General features: G+C 42.7%; 1 long non-coding RNA gene across 1 annotated transcript; it reads left to right on the top strand.

Moving 5' to 3' along the window:
• The first annotated feature begins 2,799 nt into the window (after window positions 1-2,799).
• On the top strand, window positions 2,800-8,771 carry LOC133383457 (uncharacterized). Its single transcript, XR_009762294.1, has 3 exons — window positions 2,800-2,871; window positions 3,910-4,335; window positions 7,803-8,771. It is a non-coding gene; the product is annotated as an uncharacterized LOC133383457 (long non-coding RNA).
• The last annotated feature ends 7,475 nt before the right edge of the window (window positions 8,772-16,246 follow it).

Below are 16,246 nucleotides of genomic sequence, written 5' to 3'. Positions count from 1 at the left end.
TGTGAAGCCCCTATATATTATCCTGCCAGGTGGTAAGGAGGATTTTACCATATGTCAGGAACAAATGTCATAGAATGTGTGATGAAATGGTCATCTGTATGGGCTTGTCATCTGTAGCAGCCTTCCCCACCTTGGTGCTCTCCAGATGTTTTGGACTACAACTCCCATCAGCCCCAGCCAGCACAACCTGTAGTCCAAAACATTCAGAGGGCACCAGGGTGATCTACAGAGAAGTGAGAATTGCAAAGGGGTTAACAGAAAGCATAGAGGTCGGGGCTGATATTTCACAGGCCTGTGATGGTCATTCCTGGCCTTAACATTACATCTTAGCAACAATATCCTAAAAGGATATGCTGAAATAACAGGCTCTGTCTTTCATCTCTTACTAGGTGCATACTTTGTAGTGTCACAGCTAGCAAAGGGCACCTAGGACAGAGAAATATAAATATATTTGCCCAGTTTCTTTTGTGCTCTCAGGTTTCCTAGGAGAACAATTTTATTCCCTGTAGAACAGAACTCAATGTTAAGACTGCTTCCCTTTCCACTTTCCTTTCCTGTATTCTTAAAGTCTGACAAGGGCCTTTCTCTAGAGAGCCATCTTCACCAGCCCTCTTTGCATTTGCTGTCACTTGTTGGCATTCTCCTCCACATTAAGGAGTCAGAAATGTAACCATTGCTGCCAACATCTTATAGATCCACTTACCAAAAAACAAAACAAAATAAATCTAATATGCTCAGCTAATAATGATGGACATGGTGAACACTAAGCTTCATTTCTGCCTTTGGATTCCAATCAAATTCATTGAAGAGAAAATAAATGACCTCTTGGATGAATACTGATGTTCTTCACTGGCTGGAATGTGCCTATGCAGCACATGTTCAAAGAAAAGGATATGATGGGTGTCAGAATGATACTAATTTTAGATACTTGTAAGTATCTTGGGTGCTGTATGTCACTCAGTGATTATAGCAGGTGGAAATGAACTTTCTGGATTCCTTATGTTCATCTTTGATTAAAAGACTTGGCAGCATTTTGTCAGCTAAACAGCATTCCTTCTGGTACTTGTATCTTGTGTGTGTGTCTTCAAAGTAAAACAAGGGTTCAATTAATCAGTGACTGACAGTGCAATTCTGTATATGGGCATATACCCAAGCAAGTATGTCTTAGGCTGCAATCATGTAAGATTGCACTGAGACACTTTTACATGAGATAACATTCAAAAACTGTATGCACCCCTTCAGTGGAGTGTCTTATGTGGTATAGTGCACTGTGTCAACTCACTCTGCTGTGTGTGTAGACTTGCCCTTAGATCTGCTACTAATAGTTTTTCAAGATTTACATACATTTGAATGGTTTCAATTTTAAGTTAATTAAGAGATTCTCTCTCAAAATGCATAGAGTATTTTGAATAATACATGCTTAATATCCTGAATTATTTGAGTCAGTTGTGTGTCTGCTCATATGATCAATAAGATACCATATGCACTGTCTGACACACGTCCTAAGGTGCACATACGTACATGTTGACAGTCAAGAACAGTGGGCATGGCCCAACCAAAGTTTAGCACTTTGATTTCAATGGAAGAGTCAAGCTTATTTCCCATGAAATCAATGGGTCTCAAAAGCCCTTGTGGCTAGCTCATGTCTAGTCCTTACAAGGTCTGTTAGAACACCAGCGGGCATATTTGCATGAATGCATATCTTACAAATACTTTAGCTAAAAGGCTAATTTTGGGGAATTATCAATGCTACTCTTTGGATCTTTACTGGAGATTATTGTGAGCACACAGACGGAATTTCATTGGCACTGACAAACTTGCTTAATGTGGAGAATTTAGCATGGAGCAATATTAATGGGCTTGCCCCAGAGAGCTAGCAACAACCACATTGCTGCTGTAATTGTAATATTTATTTATAAATGACTAAACGCTTAAAGGTGATATCATGCCAACAAGAAAGATTTATAAGTAACAAAATGATTTTTGTGCGTTGAAGTGCCACTGCATAAACATCCAGAATGTAAAGGTTTAATACTGCTGTACACAAGCGTTGTCTGAACAATATACTTAATTACTAATGCAGAGGAGACAAATTAGAGGTAGAGAGTCACCTCTATGGAATTATGAAGTAGTGTCTTAATGACCCAACTTTCCTATGGGAAGAAAGAACCATGAAGTGTTTTAAAATTTTTATATTTGTTTTTATTGTTTTTAATTGCTGTAAACCGCCCAGAGAGCTTCGGCTACGGGGCGGTATAGAAATGTAATAAATAAATAAATAAATTAGGGGGAAAGGGTGCATGCAAAGTGATGGTTTTCCTGTTTCTTGAGAGACTAGAAAAACTCTTGAGATGGTAAAAAGTAGGGAAAATCAAGGAGACAGAGAAAAGTAGGAAAATAAGGATGCAGGATTTATCTGTCCTGCAACAGAAGTAAATTGGGGAGGGAAAGGGCTGGGTTTCTTTACTATGTGCTTTTCTTAGAAAAGCACTGCCATGAATAGGCTAGTGGTTCATAACAGAGAATTGTGACCTTATGGATTTAGGCAAAACTTGATAACCCCAAATATCAATGGAGGCAGACATGATGGTCTCCCTTTACTAATGAGACCCAAATCATCTGCCAAGCCCTGTAAAGGCTGACAAGAATGCCGTTCCTGTAAGGGGCGTGATTTGCCTCCACCCTAATTATGGAAGACGCGGGAAGGTTCTCGGAAATTACGCTAGGGTGCCACGTGAAATCGCTTATCCAATCTAAAGGGGCGTTGGAGCAGCAGATATAAAGCTGCTCCTTCCCCCATGCGCTTGCCTTTTTGCCTCGCGGCACTTACTGCTGGTTCGCGCTTGTAGGGGCTCTTTCAGCGTTCCGTTGGTGATCATTTCCTTGCTAAATACCTCGTTTACCTTTCTCTGCTCTTTCCTCCCTTTCCCGTTGCTCTTTATCATTCCCTGTTGTTGTTTTGAGCCCCGACGATCAGCTGGGCTGCGGGCCTCCGCCCATGTGCCCGCCGGCTTCTCGCCGGCTTGCCGGCCGTTTTCTCTTGTATTGCCTGCACTTTACAGCGTTTGTTGCTCGTGAAAAGCCCAACTTGTTTTTTACTTACGGTGTTTGTGGGTGGTGACGTTCCTGGTTGTTATATTCCCTTGGTTATATATATAAATTTTGATTCCGTTTGTTCTGCCCCCCCCCTTTTTCTTCCGGTTTGTTTTTAAATTGTTAAAGTTGCTTGTGTTTGGGTGCTTTGTTAGTTAGTTTCAGTGATCTTTGGTTCTTAGATAAATATATATTTCAATTGCTTATATATATATATTTATTTATTTGCTATTGTATTATATTCAGTTATAATTTGAAGGCAGTTTTGGTATATTAATACCCTTTAAGTCATAGCTTCCACCACCCCTTTTTGTTTCCTTTCCCTTATTTTTCCTTTAATCCCCCCCTTTTTTCATTTTCTGGGTGTTTAAAGTGGTGTGTTGATCCTCTGGATTTCTTGTGCAGTTACTTAATTATATCTATAGCATAATATTGCATAAATTCATAATTATAGCTTAGGTAATTTATTCTTAAGGTATATTGTTAGTTAAAACTCATTTGAAAGTTGTTTGTTCATTTTATTGAGTTTAATAAATACCCTTTATCAAACACCCCCCCACTTCCCTTCCCCTTAAATCCTCCACCCCCCCTTAATTCCAGTTTATAATACTTACCTGAAAATAAAAATAAATAAATAATAATTAATACGTGTAATAATAATAATAGGTTAAGTTAATTGGTGGATTGTATTTATATTGCACTGTACGTGCACTGTTTAGGAAAAAAAAGAGTTGGTAAATTCATAATTAGGTCACACTTGCATTTGGTAAGTTGTATAATTGTTGTTATTTGGTCTTTACTAATATGCCACCCAAGAAAGCTCAGCAGAAAAAAGGGGTGCGTGTTGTGAAGCAGACTACAAAGCGCCCGCCAATTCAGCAGGACACGTCTTCTGATGATGATGAGGATTTGGGGACCATCCGTGCGTTGGTAGCTAGAGTTGAGGCGCTGGAAAAGGAATGCAGGCAGCCGCTGGACGCTGATAAGGGTACAAGTACCGCTCCAGCAGGATTGGTGTTCTTGAAGCTGCAGTACCCATTGAAGAGCCCTTAGCAGCTGGGTAGCCAGCTGCTTTGCCTGCGGTTCCAGATACCATCTCTTCTCCTGCGGTTCTAGTCATACCTGCTGTTGGGCCTCTTCAAGCGCCACTGCCATTTTCGCCACCGGCGGCCACGGCTCTGCCTGCGGGAGCTTTGGGGTTTGTCGCACCCCCAGTGGTTGCCTCTCCGGCTGCTTATGCAGGTGAGCAAATTGCACAGTCACAAGCTCTTCACACACAGGTTCAGGATTCTATTGCTCCTCCTGGTGACACTCCAATGGCGGCTTCTCAGTTCTCTAGTAATACTACTCACCCGTTAGTGTTTATGGGTGGTGTGTTGGTTCTGCAGCAACCCCAATTGCCTTGGCCGACGGCTGCCGTGACTCCTTGGCAGCCGCCTGTGGCTTCTTCTGCGCAATCTCCTGCGTATTTGCCTCTCCCACAGGGAGTTTATCCACATGGTGATAACTCCCTTCCCCTGGGTGACCATTTACTGTTAGCTACAAAAGAAAAAATTTGGTGTGGGGAATATATTGACCTGTTCACTCTTTTGTTTCGTGAAAATGAGATGAAGCCCAAGGAAGGTCAGGAACTTAAGGAGCATGAGGCGGCCGTGAAAAGGAAGGTTGATCGCGTGTGGCCTAATTGGTTGAGCGCCTATACTATCTATATGGGCGTTATGACTCAGGCTTGCCCATCTAGAGCTTTGTCCATGATTAAATATCAGGACATTGTTCATCGGGCCTTCCGTGAGTTTTCTGGAACCGCTTGGTTGCATTACGATGCAAATTTTAGGCAGAGAGCGGCGTTGGACCCCACCCTTCGTTGGGATATCGAGCACACGGGCCTGTGGCTCCGCTCTATGACTCCCACCAGGCCCACTTTAGGAGACAGAGCTGATAGTGGACATATATTAGTGCGTGCGCAAACTTCCGCCTTCGGCTCAGGCCAAGGCGGGCGGTGGGTTCAATCCCAGCATGTCTGCTGGACATTTAACAGTACAGGCCGTTGCCTTAGAAGGCCATGTAAGTTCAGACACGTCTGTGGTTCATGTGGGGGCAACCACCCCAGCTCATCGTGCCAGCGAGTGCGTACAGCTCAACAGGGTACAGGGAAACAGCAACAGCCCAAACGAGGGTCTGGCAACAGCGGCAGTATGTCGCAAAGCCAGTAGCCCGATCAAGTTAATTCCTTTGGAAGGGTGGTTGAAGTTTTACCCCAATAGGCAAGCTGCTAGTTTTTTGCTTCATGGTTTCAAGGAAGGCTTCCGTATTCCATTTGAGGGTCCCAGGATAGCTACTTCCTCAGCAAATCAGCCCTCTCTTAGCAACATGGCTTCGGTGGTGTTAGCAAAAATTAATAAGGAAATAATTGCTGACCGGATATCTGGCCCTTTCTCTTTTCCACCCTTAAAAAATTTGAGGATATCTCCTATAGGTATTATTCCCAAGAAGCAGCCTGGGGAATATCGTTTACTCCATAATTTGTCATTCCCAAAAGGCGCCTCTGTTAATGATGGGATTTCTCAATCCTACACATCAGTTAGATATACGTCTTTTGATGAGGCAGTGAGAGTAGTTCGCAAAGCCGGTAGGGGCGCTTTAATGGCTAAGTGCGACATAAAATCCACTTTTCGCCTCCTACCTGTTCACCTCGAGGATGTGGATTTGCTTGGTTTTAAATTTCGGGGTCAGTTTTATGTAGATAGGGCTATGCCAATGGGTTGTTCCGTGTCATGTGCTGCTTTTGAAGCATTCAGCACATTTCTTGAATGGGCATTGAGGAGGAAAGCCTCTTCATCCGTCTCTGCTCATTATCTGGACGAGTTTTTGTTTATTGGGCCAGCTGGGTCTTCACATTGCCTCCATCTGATGCAATCCTTTGCAGCTTTAATGAAAGAATTGGGGGTTTCTTTAGCTCCAGAAAAGTCTGAGGGTCCTACTACTTCTTTAACTTTTTTAGGGATCCAGTTGGATACTGTGGCTCAGTCTTCGAGTTTGCCACAAGAAAAGTTGATTGCCCTTCGGCAACGGCTTTGCGTGGTTCTAGGATTAAAAAGATTACATTGGCTCAGTTGCAGGAAATTGTGGGTCACTTAGTATTTGCATCAAAAGTTATTTCACCTGGTCATGCATTCCTCAGGCGTCTTTGTGACGCCATGAAGGGTGTTCGATCTCGCTGCCACTTTGTCAGAATTACTGCTGGGATGAGAGCTGATTTAAATATGTGGCTTCAGTTTTTGATGGAATTTAACGGCCTCTCTTTCTGGCGGGAGGAATTATTATTGGAAGCTGAATTACAGGTGCATTCAGATGCTACGGGAGGCCTCGGCTTCGGGGTAATTTTTAGATCCCAGTGGTGCATTGCAAGATGGCCTGCCACGTGGCAGGTATCCTGGATCACTTCTGATTTGACATTTTTGGAATTTTTTCCAATACTTGTAGCGGTTTATATCTGGCCGCTAGTATTTCGAAATCATACAGTGCGTTTCTGGTGTGACAATTTGTCCACAGTTAGCGTTATCAATCCTCAGACTTCCAAGTCGCCTCGCATTATGCGCTTGGTGCGAGCCTTTGTCTTGCAATGCTTGCGTTTCAATATTTTATTTGTAGCCAGGCATGTTCCAGGTTTACAGAATTGCGTTGCTGATGCTCTTTCCCGCTTACAGATGGCGCGCTTTCGGGAGCTTGCACCTGGAGCGGAACTGGATCCAGTCCCAGTCCCACCGTTCCTGTGGAACCTTGGCAATTAGAAGTCGGGGCCGCTATTGCAGCCGCCCTTGCTCCCAGTACTCAAAAAGCGTATGAGCATTCTTTTGCGAAGTTCCAGCGTTTTTGCACCATTTCTGCATTGCCTATGGCATGGACTATTCCTGTTTCGCACTTATTGCAGTTTATGATATATTTAAAAGGGCACAACAATTCTGTTTCCACTATCGCTGGGCACCTTTCAGCGCTGGCCTTTCTCTCTAAGGCGCAGGGACTGCCGGATCATTCTGTAGATTTTAGGGTCAGAAAGGTCCTTGAGGGTTGGTCGCGTTCCGCTCCCAGGCCCGCTGACCGGAGGAGGCCAATCATGCCCGATGTCCTCCTCCAGATCCTGGCATTGTTTCATTGTTTATGCTCATCTCAGTATGAGTCGCACCTGTTCGCCGCAGTAACTCTGATGATGTTCTATGGTGCTTTTCGCCCTAGCGAAGTATTGGTCCCCTCTAAGCGCGATGTTGCCTACAGAGCCTTATGCTTTAGCGATTGCACACTAGGTGCCGATATAGTAAGGTTTTCCCTACGAGTCTCTAAGACTGATCTGAAGGGCCGTGGCAGTATTGTGTCTTTGAGCACTTGCCGGGTCCCTGAATTATGCCCTGTGTCTGCAATGCGGCAATTCTTGTCTATACGGCCAGTGGGCCAGCGTTATCTGTTCATACATGCGGATGGTTCTGCCCTGACTCAATTTCAATTCTGGGCCGTTGTTCGGCAGGCCTTGTTGGCCAGTGGTCGCGTTGCATGAGTCTATGGGCTGCATTCATTTCGGATTGGTGCGGCTACGGCCGCGGCCCTCGGGGGCATGAGCGTTAGCGATATCCAAGCGATTGGAAGGTGGCGTTCCGATGCATTTAAGTCTTATGTCAGGTTTTAATTATGATGCATTGTGTTTTTGTTTCCATTAGGTTTGTTGAGCCTCCCAGTTCCTGTGAAGATCGTTCTGTGTGGCCATTCAATCTTGTTTTGGGCGCACCGGCGTGCCTCTTCGTCAATACCTGGAATACAGCTGCAGCTCTCGGCCGTAGCTACAGTTCGATGGGAAGCCCGTAGGGGCATGCTATGGGATGCGCTGTTGCCATCAGTTTGCCGACTTATGTCTTCAGCGGATTGGCCTCATGTATTGTTGATTCATTTGGGGGGAAATGACTTGGTGCAGCGTCCAGGGATGGACCTGCTTCGTAAGGTCACTCATGATCTCATGTGGCTTATTTGTTCATTTCCCACCCTCCTATTGGTGTGGTCGGATATGCTAGCTAGGAGGGTGTGGAGGGGTGCTTTTCATCCTAACAGGATCGATAGATCCCGGAAATGGGTGAATAGGAAAGTCAGGGCTCTGGTCTTATCTCTTGGTGGGGCATATATTCCTCATGATAGGATCAGGTTCTATGCCCCACATTTGTTTCGTGATGATGGGGTTCATCTTTCAGAACAAGGGTGTGATTTCTTTTTAGAGGATCTGATGTTGGGATTAAGGGGTTTGTTAATTTCTTCAGCTGATCCCCTCTTGTGGCATAGAATTCGGGCAGGTGAGGTATTAGAGGGTTGAATTGAGGTGATTAAGGCATTCTGAAAAAGGGGCACTTCCTAGGGAACCATCACGGCTTCATGTCGGGTGGGGATCTGGGTAGTGTCCTGGTGGGACCGGCTTGCGCATCATTGTGAATGCCTGTACGGCGGGGCCATGGTGTGGGGGTTGGAACCACATAACTGGCTCTAAGAGCAAGGAGGGAGGAATTCACACATGTCCTTGTCTCTGGAGTTACAGACTCAGAAGAATTGATGTGTTTTGAAGGTGAGGGTGTAATCCCTCATAGATAGGTTTAGCCTCACCTGCCCGAAGTATTTTGATATGAATAATTGGCTGTATTTTAATTGAGTTAGTATGTTATATTTAATAAATATAACATTATTCCAGTCTGGTGTCACGTGTCTTCCTTGGTGTGGGGGCAATGCTTCTTTCCCATAACAAGTGTCCCTTGTTTTAAATTTTATCTTGGGTTCTTTAGAACCTTTTCTATTTGGTTAAAAATAGGAAGGCCCTCTGCTAAAACACAGTTGGGTGCTTCTTTGCAGCATTGTCCTGGCTGGTTCCAAAAAACATAACAAACACGGTTTTGAGGCAAGGAGACATAAGGAGAATGGAGATGAGGAAGGGCTCTAGGTAACTCCCAAGCAGAGGAAAGAAGGAACGCCTCTCCCAAGATCTGTCATAGGAGTAGAGGGGAGTAGCCTTTGGCAGTATCCCCAAAAGCAGAGTCAGAGTGCCATGGGGCAACCCTCTAGACAGAAGCCTGAACAAAGTAAGGATTCCTATAACTGATGATAGGAAACCTATCATACCATCTTTCACACAGAATCTGGGGTCGGATATGAATATTACATGCAGAGCTTGGAAAAGTTACTGTTTTGAACTACAACTCCCATCAGCCCAATCCAGTGGCCATGCTGGCTGGGGCTGATGGAAGTTGTAGTTCAAAAAAGTAACTTTTCCAAGCTCTGATTACATGACAAAAGACATAGGTATAGAGTTCCTAGGACATCCTGAGTTGAATTAATTAATTGTCATGCCACAAGGCTAGAGCCCAGTCACTGGTCCATTCATTCCATCAATTTTAACAAGGTGCTCTTGCCTTTATTGAAAGGGGTGTACTTGGAAATTCTCACAAAATGCAAAAAGGACTACTTTTGACCTCATTAACACAGTTTATTAGCAGTATGCTCTTGTCCTTGCTGAAAGGGGATGGTGGTAGGTTTCTCAGAAAATGTGAAAGGGTACAAGTTTAATTAAACTGAGGTATGCTTGCCAGTTAGTCACAAAGAAGATTACTGACTGATTTGGGGGTATTGCTTGCATTAGGCATAATTTTATTTAATTATTTATTATTTGATTTATATCCCGCCCTTCCTCCCAGTAGGAGCCCAGGGTGGCAAACAAAAGCACTAAAAACACTTTAAAACATCATAAAAACAGACTTTAAAATATATTAAAACAAATTATCTTTAAAAACATTTTTAAAAAGCTATAAAAACATCTTTGTTTAAAAAAAGGTTTAAAAATATGTATTTTTAAAAAATGGTTTGAAAACATATGAAAAAGCAATTCCAACACAGACACAGACTGGGATAAGGTCTCAACTTAAAAGGATTGTTGAAAGAGGAAGGGAAGAGGAAATTGGATCCTTTACTTAATTGGACCAGGGTGCAACCTCCTGCTTGTGACTAGCACGTATCTCCAGTTTACACCAGCACTGGCTCAACAATAGCCTCTTTCTCTGGGGGCCACAGTGATGTTCTTATCATTCAAAGCAAAGCCAAATTATGTACATGATCCTGTAGCATGTACAGACTTCCAGCTTAACCAAACTCCTCTGTCAATCAGTGTTTATTTTTGACATGGCTTTTAGGCAATAATCGATTGAAATTTAACTCTACTTTCTTTTGTCATGTCACCCTTTTTATCTTGAGTGCATACTGTGCTTTGCAACCAAAAGCTCTTTGCACCAGGTTATATTCTAGTTGGCCTAGACATGGACTATTTTAAGTGACTTTTGTTATGGCAAATTAAATGTAAGTTGCTATGCAGTGCTTTTTCCATGGTGCTCTGCTTAGCTCCACATCATTTATATTTTGTCAGTCAGTCCAACAGTGTTATTTATTTATCTATCACATAATAACCATGCTGAAGATAATAATTTATCTGGCATAGCATGGTAATTTGTACTATAATTTCACTCCTCCTGCTGCAGACTTGCATTCCGTTACAGTGATGGTTGAGAAAATTATGATTCTGAGGTCATTTTTTTTTCTGGCTCTCTTTTCAGCCTTTCATAATTTTATTTTGTCTTGTCTCCAGCTGAGGGTTCATCCAAAAATATGAAGGCTGGGATGGTATAGGGGAAGAGGCCTGTTGTTAAAGCCTCCAGTTTTAAGTGAATGCCTTCAAGGTGAAGTAATAAAACAAGTGTGTGTGTTTAAACAATTTTATTATAGTTATATGGGATTCAAATCTCAATGTTTTCTTTTGGTGCAAAACTGTAAGGCCTGAAGTCACTCTGTTCATGCAGCCTTAACATTTACAAAACTTTTTTTTAAAGCTTTAAAGGAATAAGAATTAAGTTAGTAAACAATATTGCCCCATTAATATACATATTGTGATGCCAGAGGTCTCCAACATCATGCCTTTCCTACACTGGGCACCATCTCTTAAACATGTCACATTTCATTGGATGCTGGAATTTGACACCACCCTTCATTCCATTCTGAACAGAGGAAAGATGCAAAGAGCTTGTGTCTATGAATGAGTGTGGTAGTAGCTGATGTAAGTGCCTTTCTCCCATTGATTGGGTTCTGGTGGGGGGCATGCCTGCAGCATTTTGTGATCCTGTCTCTTTTATTGCTCTTCTATAAGTGGCGGTCATGTCCCACAGCAGTAGGGTTCCCAGAGAAGCATCCCAAACCTTGAGATTTCAGGGGCAGGCCCTAGTGATGTCACAGGGCAGGTCATAGTGATGTCATGGGCCGGGCCCTAGTGATGACTCAGGGATGGGCCCTAATGATGTCATTAAGCATGATACATTAAGCATCAACCACAGTTGCTTGGAGCATACAATTCAAACAAAAACATTTCTCTGACTGGAAATTAAGATTGAAATCTTAGCTAAAAGATACAGCCTGGGTAGGGAACATTTAATCTAGCCTACTAGCTTCTGGAAAGAAGGGTGTAAGTGCCCTCAGGCCAGCCCAGTCACCAGAAGGCCATGGTAGGAAGAAAGGACCCTAGCGTTGTGGAGATGTTAGATACGAGCACCAGGAATAAAGATGGATGCCCCTGAAGGCTGCAATTCTAAACACACTCACTAAGCCCCATAGAACTCAGTAGGACTTACTTCTGAGTAGATATGGTTTGAACTGTGCAGCTGGTAAAGCTTGACTAGGGATCCTGTGCAAAGATATCCATACCCAAGCAGGGTTGGCAACCCCCAGCCTATAACACCCTGCCTGTACCTTTTAACATGGTTACTCCAAGCTTCTTTACAGGTTTGACCCTTCACTTCAGAAAAAGGTCTGAGAAATGAGTTAGAAGATTCTTTACCCTTTCCTGCCTACCCTATGGGCTGCTATAAGCTCACTTTGATAGCCAACCCAATTCCAGTGAATAATAATTGACAGCAAGAAAACATACATGGCTTGATCTACCTTCACAGACAGCAGCTTGGGAACAACAACAGTTGCAGCCAGTATGTGAATTCTCTTTTACAACTATTGGACAAGAAACAAACTGTCATGCAACCAACAAGATGCATCATCAGTGGGTTGAAAGGGATTGAAGTGAAAGCGAATTTAACCATTGTTGTTTCTATGGATGTAAGGGAGTGAGGCTAAAGGTAAATGAAATGCAAACAGACAAACAAAAGACAAAGATGATTTCTTAACTGCAATACCATACCAACAACAACAAAATTCCTATGTGTAAGGCAGAAAACTCAGCATTCCACAACCAGTCAGGATTCCTAACCAAAACCCAAAACTAAAAAAATCCTGGCAGCCAGTCAGCCAAGGTCACAGAAGTCCCATGCAGCACAACCTGCCCCAGGGGCTGCAGTTAGTGCAGAATGCTGTGGCACAATTCCTGACAAGAGTGAGACCCTATCAGCACATAAAACCTCTGCACTGGTTCCCGATTTGCTACCAGGCCAAATTCAAGGTGTGCTTTCCATGCTACAGATGCCACATAGTACTTGTTCTGCTCTTGTAAGAAATCAGTCTTTTAGTGTGGCAGCACCTATGCTTTGGAACTCCCTGCCTATTGACATTAGGCAGACATCTTCATTGTACTCTTTTCAACACCTGCTAAAAAAAATTTTTAGGCAAGCCTATCCAGGCAGGTATAAGCTAATGTGTTTTTATCTGTTTTTAAATCATCGTTGGTTTTATTAGTTTGAATGTTTTTAAACACTTGTCTTTAACTATTTTTGTCAATAATTTTATTGTTTTAATTCCTTCTGTAAACAGCTTTGAGATTTTTTACAATAAAGCAGTATACAAATGTTGTAAATAAAATACATAGATACCTTTGGAAGTCACTTTGGCCCTTGGGTCTCCTTCCTCTTTTAGGAACAAAGGAATCTATCTTATACCGACTCAGGCCATTTGATACCATCTAGCTCAGTACTGATCACATGGACTAGCATTGGCTCTCCAGTATTCCAGGCAAGAGTCTTTTCCAGAAATTGAATTTTGGACCTTTGCATGCAAGCATATGCCCTGCCACTGAACTACAGCCCTTTCCCTGGTTAAAAAATATATTTTAACATTGTTCTTTTCAATTCACTAATGAATGCACAGCATACCTAGGGCAGATCTACATTACTCATTTAAAGAGCATTAAACACACATTTGAAGCATATGAATCCCACCACAGAATCATGGGAACTATAGTTTGTTAAGAGTAGTGGGAACAGTCACTGTGAGGGGGAAACTACACTTCCTAGATTCTTTAGGGGAAGTCATGTGCTTTAAATGAGAGTTTGATATGCTTTAAATGTATTGTGTGGATCTACTTAATAAATTTTGCCTGCAGGTAAATTATTTTAATTAAATTTTTAAAATGGAAATGAGCTATAGAGTTTACTGGGTGACCATGGGCTACTCACCATCTCTCAGCCTAATCTGCCCCTCAGGATGAAAACAACAGAGGGGAACCATGACCACCAAAGGAAGAAGGGCACACTTAAAATGTAGAGGAAATAATGTACAGCCATACTGTGAAATCCGATGCTTTTGGGACATAGTATGAAGAAATATTTATATAAGCATGACTGTCAAAGATGTTTATTATTTACAAAACCTGTAAAGATATTTGTAGTGCAATCCTATGATTGTTTACTCAGAAGCAAGTCCCAATGTATTCAGTGAGACTTACTCAAACAGGGAAGCGTACACAGAACTGCAGCCTGAAGTGATAAGGAACACTCAACCCAACCCAAAATTCAGAATCATGCTACTTTAAGATGTTTTGCAACTGTTTATACTTTTTATGGTTATTGGATTTTAAAGGGATTTATTTCTTGTGAGCTGCCTTGGTTCCCAATCAGTAATCCTATTTCACAAGGTTGTTGGAAAGACTCCACACACACACACACACTGGAGATGTAAAAATTCATGCAGCCCATATAATAGTTTATTGTCAAAACCTGTTGGTCATTGCAGAACACTTTTTAAAAAAAAATCAGTATTAGTTTCCTACATAATAAAAACAGTGATACCTAAGTAAACCTTGCCTAATTTCTTTAAAGATAGGATTGGAGGGGGAGAGAAAGATTTACAACATAAACAAAATCCTTTGCTATGTTCACTCAAAAGTCCCATTAATTTACAGCACAATCTTAACCATGTCTACTCAAAAGTAAGTCCTATTGAATTCAATGGGGTTTACTCCAGATATGTGGGATTAGCATTGCAGCTTTACTCCCAGAAAAGCAAGTATTGGATTAAAGCTTCATATTGGAAAGGTTTTCAAAACATTGCCCTCTTCAACTGCCCAGGAAAATTTAAACTTCTGAACACAAGAGCAAAAAAGACTTTTGGTACTGCTGAAAGCTTACTCAATATGTGTCGAGACTTTGGATCGGGATCCTGAGGACGATGTGGGAGAGAGTGGGGAGGGGGATTTGGAATTCCAGGAGTTGCAGATGGGGAGTGAAGAGGAGGGGGGTGAGAGAGAGATGTCTACAGTAAGAGACCTTGGGATTCCAACGGCTGGGGATTCATCCCTACCAGTTCTCACTCCTCCCTTCGAGCCGCGGGGAGGGGAATGGGAGGAGGAGTTGGAGGGAAGAGGATACGTAAACCCTCCTCAGCCCAGCAGCCCTGGGAAGAAGCCAGTGTCCAGTTTCCACTCCCCTGGCCCCCCCGCACGGGATAGGGACGTCAGTACTTCGGAAGGAGAGGGGCCCAAGGATCCCCCCTCCCCTCAAGCTCGACGAAGACAGAGGAGAGAGGAACAGAAAAAGGCAGAGGGAGGGGGATCTCTCCGAAGAAGCGTGAGGCTGCGCGCCCGCCTCCCTCCTTCATAAGTGAAGGAGAGGCGGGAAAACTTTGCTCTGTCAACTTTCTTTCAACGCTGCAGGATTAGATAGTTAGGGAACTTTAGTGAGTTAGACTAGAGGTTTGCATGAAGCGCAGTAAATTTAATGTTGAAATTTCCTTAATAAAGAAAGAGTTAATCACACCCACGAGTCCGGTCATTGCCTCCCATCCTGGGCACGACAATATGAGATTTTCAGATAAACAGGAAAAAACAACAGTTTTCTACCTTTGCAATGGGGTCTAGGTACTACTGCCTGGAGGCCCAGAAATCCCTTGTCAATCACAACCCTGACTTCACTTATTGGCTGCAAATCTGAAAGGGTGGGGTTAGAGTAGCCAGCTAAGAGATCATTTTGCAGAAGTTGTGGGGGTTTTTTTTGATGTTTTGCTGTATATCTCCTGAACCAGACCACCTAGAAACTTAATTTTTAAAAAAATGAAAGCCGAGAGTCCGGAGATTATGCTGACTCACCCAGAGACCCGGAGAGGACCCCAAAAATCTGGAGTCTCCAGGTGAAAAACTGGACACCTGGCAACCCTTCATGGCAGCCATTTTGTGTCTGGGCACCCATGACACTTTGTTAAATTCCAAATGTGCCCACTGGCCCCGAAAGGCTAATATATTCAGTAGAAGTGCTGGTTGTCCCAGAGAATCCCTTTCCCCACTTTATTCTCATTTGCATATGATAAATCATGTGCATATTGGCTGTGAAAGCTTATACCACAATAATATGTTAAGGTGCCATAAGATTCCTTGTTTTATGTATTTCTTTTTTGTTTCTCTCCAAGGGGATCACAGCCTAGAATAGACACTGGACTTAAGGAAAAGGAGGAAGAGGGAGACAAAAAGAGAAAAATATAAATCTCCTTTCACTAACTAATCTGGGCCATCACCTTTATCCACTCTTACCCTGTAGTTAATGTCTAAGCTAAGGGGTTCATCTCCTTACTAGCATTTCTATTCTTAATGCCACAGACTATAGCCATCCTCTAGTCCCGTTCAGTCCTAAACCCCTCCCCCTTCCTCTTAAAGTTTTTTAAAAAATTAAGACTGTCCCTAAGTTCCCGTTTTGTTACCTGATTTCTCAGCTTTGCTTCATTAAGTAAGTCTTGAGGCCTTGTAATTACTCCTCTCAGTTCAAAATCCACAGTCTAAATTAATCCCTGTCTGTATTATTTAACAGTAATCATTTATACATGGAGCAACTGTATAAAGTAATTTTTAAAAAGTAAAGTTTAGTCTTCTGCTATGCAACCAGTC

The sequence above is a fragment of the Rhineura floridana genome, chromosome 4 (assembly GCF_030035675.1).
Source record: "Rhineura floridana isolate rRhiFlo1 chromosome 4, rRhiFlo1.hap2, whole genome shotgun sequence".
NCBI lineage: Eukaryota > Metazoa > Chordata > Lepidosauria > Squamata > Rhineuridae > Rhineura > Rhineura floridana.
Note: the sequence above shows the minus strand (reverse complement) of the source record. Positions and strands in the feature narration are given on the sequence as shown.